General features: G+C 46.3%; 1 long non-coding RNA gene across 1 annotated transcript; it reads right to left on the reverse strand.

Annotated features, from left to right (window-relative positions):
* Positions 1-551: 551 nt before the first annotated feature.
* LOC137454737 (uncharacterized) lies at positions 552-3973 on the reverse strand. The gene is made up of 5 exons (XR_010990677.1): positions 3942-3973; positions 3415-3513; positions 2314-2412; positions 2084-2227; positions 552-764 (listed from the first exon to the last, which is right to left on the reverse strand). It is a non-coding gene; the product is annotated as an uncharacterized lncRNA (long non-coding RNA).
* Between the last annotated feature and the right edge of the window lie 2023 nt (positions 3974-5996).

Consider the following 5996-nt stretch of genomic DNA (forward strand, 5'->3'; position numbering starts at 1 on the left):
CTTCTCTGTGCTTCTCCACTGGTTTCTCAGGAGACACTGAACACATCTCTATCTCAGCAGCAAAAAAGTACCCAAAACTAGAGTCTCAGTTTGCCCCGGTTCTGAACCACAGGAAACAATTGCTTAGAGATGTAGTCTGTTCTTGTGATCCCCTAACAGGACCTTCCCAGGACACGAGCCAGCTTCCTTATCTGCACTCTATCTGTGAGTGTCCTGTGACCTTGGATGCTGTGGGACTGGATGTACTGCTGTGAAAACTTTACTTTTTTCAAGTACTTTACCAACTCAGGATATCAAATAGCATAACAGAGCACCAAAAATAGCACATCTCCCAGTCAGAGCCAGTGTTTACTAAGTCCTGATCTCCACTAAGTGTTTGGGTGATCCTCTCTAACAAATGACCATTTTCTTTATATCAATTATCCCAAAAATGCAGTTAATAACAATACCATCAGAAGAGTCCTTGCTGCTCAAAAGGTTATTTTGGCTGCATCTTATCTATTTGTTCTTTTCCCACAGGAAAAGGAATAAACACTAATGAGTGTGGATTGTCAGCTGCAAGGAATCCAAGTCCTATTTTTGGATGAGCAGGTCAGAGCTCATCTCTAAAAGCTCAAAACATTGCACGCAGTAAATATACTTCTCCCCCATAAAGTCCTTGGGAGCTCTCAATACCCATCTTCTCCCAAAAAAGATATCCTTAAGTGCCCAAAGGAAGCATGCCCAGAAGCATCTCAGTGCTGAATGATTTTGTCTTTGAAGCCCTGGAAAAAATAATGATTATTCAGTTATCACTAACTATAAAGTTCATAAACGTTAACGGGAGCAGGCACTGAAGGCTGGGTTTTGTCCCTTCCTAATACAGACACAGCCTCATTTTGTTCTCTCCTTTGAACAGGCTCTGACCAGGCTTCAGTGTGCCAGACCAGCAAAATTCTGTTCAGTCCTTCCTAGTCTTTCCCTTCCAAACCACAGCTTGGCACAGGTTTGGCACATGTCCCAGAAGTGTGTGTTTGTGGATACCCCATTTTCCTCCATTCAGAAGACCAAGGGCAATATGTTTGTAAAGTGGTGCTTGTGTCCCTCCCATGGGAATAACTGAAAGGGTAAAACCACCAGGGGAGTTGCTGCCTGATATTCTATTCTAATGAGTGCCCAAAACAAAAGGATAAAGAATAGTGTCCTTTGCTTTTCACCTCTGTATGATCTATGCTCATCCACTGTACATGGAGCAGTTAAGCAGAAGGTGGGGGCCTGACACAGGCCTGTAATGTTGATCTTATAGAATGGGTTTGGAAGTTGGTAAACATGAGATCAAATCCCAATACACAAAACCCCCAACCCTAATGGAAATTCAGTTCCTTATATCCCACTGTCATGCCTGACCTATTAGCTCATAAAGACATTAGCAGTCTGGAAGACAAGCTCTAGGAAACTGTTTTCATGATGTCTTATTGATCCCGAGCGATGGGAATTGTCAGAATGACGGCCCATGTGTTGTACTAAGACCTACTTCTCTGCCCTGATTCCCTCCTTACTGGCTAATGCAGCTCTGTGCTGCTGTGGTGGGTTGAGAGACCAATTCTCCCCCCAAAAGCAAAAGAAAGGCTCAGACAAACAGATTGCAAAAATGGTGGAAAGCTTAAATGAAAAAAACCCAATGAAAATTTTACAGAAAAACCACAAGCACTGTGACAAAAGAGAGAGATCCCAAAACATACCCCAAAGCATCCCACCCCCACCTGGGGGTGCACCCAAACTCCGCCCAGGGCTCTTTCCCCCACCCTCCCCAACCCAGCCCTGGGGCTAGCCAGGCCCAAGGGAGGCAGCTCAGCCCATGACTGAGGCAGCAGCAGGGAAGAAAAGAGAGAGGGAGGACCCCTCGCTGATGTTTTATAGGGGAGCAGGGTGTTATGGGAATGAGATACCTGGCTTCCTCTGACCACCTACTGGGCTGGGCCCCCTTGGGACATCCCAGGTATGGCCTGTGTGGTGGCATCAGGGGCTGGCACCCAGCTTAAACCACCACAGCTGGCTTCCTGGGACCCTTGCCAGCTCTGGGGGTGCTGCACAGGGCAGGTACCTTGAATCAGCAGGGGCCATGGGTGCTGCTGCAGGACCAAGTGCATGAAGTACAGGTGTTGCAACACAAAGTATTGTCAGCTCCATTCTGCTCAGGGGGTAGAGTTCTCAGGCACAGATGGCAGGTCCCTAGATATTTCAGCACCTTAACAATTCAGGAAGTACCTCTGAGCATTGGATCTATAGCTGCAATTGTACAGAAATTTCTCCTTGGGGAACTGGGGAACTTACCTCCCATTTGTCAGGGCTGCCACAGGAAAAGGGTGAGGGTACCACAAGTGTTAGTGGGAGCTTGGTGCTGTAGAGGAACTGTTGGTATCTTGATTTCAACTTTTGGCAGAGAACAAAAAGGCTTAGTCACAGTTATTTACTTTTCATTTTCAGGGACAACATGTAGGCTAAGAAACTTCAGTGCTGCTACCCCTACAGCCTAAGACTTCTATCTGTAAAAGAAGATACTTCCCAAATTTATTGTTGCACAGAAATTATTCACATTATTGGCTCTAATGAACCTGGAGACTCTTGGAAAGCTCATTGACATTTATCAGCTTTCATCACAAGAGAAAGCAAAGGGAAAACAGACTCGGAGACAATATTTTATATAACAACACTATGGAGTGACAAAACTATCCTTTCTCTCCATGAAGTCTTTCACCTTTGTGCTATACTCAGCCTTTTGTTGTTGTTTACAATATTATTGTAGAGGAAAATATCTGGAAAAGGCACATAAGAAAAATATACAGACAGCTGCTTTGTCCTATCCTAAGGGCATTCGTCTCTCTAGAGAGACACCAGGGTGTAGACATGCTTTTGTCTATCTGCATGCATGGTTATGCTGTCACCATTCAAGGAACAAATACACACCATCACAGTGTCAGATATCAGCTAGCATTTTAAGGCAGAAGGAATTATGGTTTATCCAGGCAAAATTCTCTGCCAGTCCAGATAAGAGTGATGATTGTAGAGCAGGTTAAGAAAAGCATGCATGGTTCCCTACACTACTTTGCTCTCCAAACATCATTAAAATTGAAGTCACTAAATCCCTGTGAGAGCACTGTCCCTTCTCCAGGCCAGGGGAGTGTGAGGACTACCAGGTACAGAGCACAGAGCTTTGAGTTTATGCAAGCACCCAGGTGAACCCTGGGCTGCCAACCCCACTGTGGTAGGCATCACAGCATGCCTATGGAGGGTCAAGCTGCTTCTGCATGCCAGACCATCTCTGGAGAGGGAAACAAAGCTGCCTAAGATTTGCACCCAGGCCAACAGAAGGTCTGAGCCATTCATTCAATCACAGCAAAGGCCTCCAGTGGCAGCAAGGCCAGCCCTCCTCACCCTGCAGCAACAGCTATGTGTCCAGGGCAGCTTCAATCCCAGCTTCAACGAGGTGCAGTGAGGCACCAGACCACCACCTGCTGTGAGCTCTTGTGACACCTCAGGAGAAAAAAAAATTGTTTCAGTTCCTATTCTTCCATCTCAGATCTGATTCTCATTTCCCCTCTCTCCTTTTTGCTTCCAAACTAAAGCTTCTCCTGATGTGTAAGGTGAGCAGCTTTTATTACTGTGTCACTGAAAGGTTGCTAAGTTCAGGTTTCTGAACAAGTTGGTGTCTCATTCATGCAGGGTTGCTACTGGTCCTTGTAACAACTAAAGGACAGAGCTTCAACAGGGAAGAGAAAAGAAAGTATTTTCAACGGGAAAAACACCCAGAGGAGCTCAGCCCCAGCCAGCAGCCCCAGCCAGCACCCGTGGAGGGGATTGGAGCAGTCATCAATGTTAGCCCTAACAACCGGGGGGCCACCAGGCCCCCCGGCCTTTGTAGTCACCACCACCATCACCCAGTATGCACCAAGGGCACTCACCAGGGATGAGAGGAAGATCCTCAGCCCAGATGGGCTCAGCTTAGGGCTACTGCCCTTCCTGCTGGGGATTAAATAGGGGAGTGGGTGGGGAGGGTAAAGTGGCCACACCTGGGGTAGGAGAAGACTCCAATAGAGCCCAGGTGCTCTGAGTTGGGGGGGTGGGGTGGGGCAGGCCGTGAAACCAGTGTTATTGAGAAAGAATGGATATTAACATACTATTCAAATATCAATTATTGACTGTAAGGGACTGCTAGGTGATTAATGCAGCTACTTTCAGGATGTTCCACTCCTCTTGGCTACTAGACCATTTATGGACAAACCCAAACATGATTTGGATAGGCCAACATTAAGTGCAATAAACAAACAAACAAACAAAAACCAACCCACACCTTCTGCTAAGGTAATTGTATAGCTAGGAATCCAGCACACAGGGGCTTTATTTCCCCAAGTTTAATGTCAGGAAGTTTCATTCTATTGCTTGAGGAATAAATGTTTAGGCAGAGCTCCAGGCAGTGGAAGCATGTCCATCCGCTTTACAAAGGACAATGCATGACTGTAGTTTGGTTTTCCCCAGAGGTACTGACAGCAGTCACAATGTGGGGCAAGTCTTTGCTCTGTTTTGGTTTTTAACTCTATTGTTAGCTCTGGAAACTTAATTGCATTATGCTTTGGAGAATGTTTTTAATGCAATAATCCTATCATCTCAGCAAATTCTCAATCTCAACCCGGAGGGGGTTTTGGGGAGCTGTTTTCCCACCCATCTGGGAGGTGGGGAGGAGGGCAGGCTGTGTGAAACCAGGACCCTGCTGGCCTGAAGAGGGGTTTAGCTAGCAGGGTTGAACTCCTCTTCAGCTAAAGACGAACAGTCTGTGCCACAATGAACCCTGTGGTCTCTCCTGTGTGAGTGTGAGATGGAAACCTCTGACAGGCAAAGAGGACACGTTCCAGCATGCACATGTCCCTCTTGTAATAGGGGCTGCAGAACTGGATGCAATACTTCAGGTGGGGTCTCACCAGAGCTGAGTAGAGGGGGAGAATCACCTCCCTTGACCTGCTGGCCACACATCTCATAATTGATTACTATTGGTATAGCCTTTCTATCTCTTTCTCTTTTATCTACTTCCTATTCTCTTTCTTCTGTCTTCCAGAAGCACCCCACAAAACACTAGTGGTTGCCCCTCTCTTATTGTCACCAATCCACGTTATTCCATTTGGGGTTATTTTCCTGTAGGAGAATCCCCTCAAGATACCTCAGGACTAACTGCAAAGACTCTTGCTCATATTAGAATGCGTGTAGGTGACTGGGGGATTTTGCCAATGCCATCACCTCCTTGGCCATGTTTTGTCTAAGTTTCCTATTACAGTTCCAAGGACACATGAGCATGTCTGTCCCAAGCAATTCCATGTGCCATGGAGTCACACCACCCTTACTAAGATGCAGCTGATCTTATAGAAGCATTAACAGGGCAGCTCCATCCAGGAGAATGACCTTGGGCCCAGCGTCATCCCCTGGGCATGGCACTACAACACAGCTCAGTGCAGCGGAGCAGCCTCCTGCCCAGGCGCCTCGCCTGGTGCTCAGCTGAGGGCTCACTGCCCAGTTCTGCCTCACACCGGACATCATTCAGGTGCAGTGCTGCTCAGGCTTGGCATGCACCCAGGCACTTCAGAAAGCTTCATGTCCTGTCCTGCCTATCAGTATTCACACCACAGCTATTGCAAATACCTTTGAAAGCATCCAGTTCTCTTTTCTCTGTTTTGGATGTCTGTGAGGACGGCAATTTGTCTGCTAACTTTAGGCACCAACTTCACTTCTTTTAAACACAGAAAATTGCTCTAATAAAAAAAAAATAAGAAAAAAAGGCAAAAGAGGACTTGCCTGCTGCCAGGCATGGAGGCATTCAAACCTCTCAGTTAGATGGGTGCCAATTAATTTTTTTCCCTTAACATGAAGAAACCAAACAGTGCTTCTCTGACATTTTAACCAGAAAGGAATAATAATAACAGCAACAGCAGCAACAACAACAATAATAAACCCCATAATAATAATTAATA

The sequence above is a fragment of the Melanerpes formicivorus genome, unplaced genomic scaffold, assembly GCF_026170545.1.
Source record: "Melanerpes formicivorus ecotype bairdi unplaced genomic scaffold, bMelFor1.0.p_v2 SCAF_3, whole genome shotgun sequence".
NCBI classification, from domain to species: domain Eukaryota; kingdom Metazoa; phylum Chordata; class Aves; order Piciformes; family Picidae; genus Melanerpes; species Melanerpes formicivorus.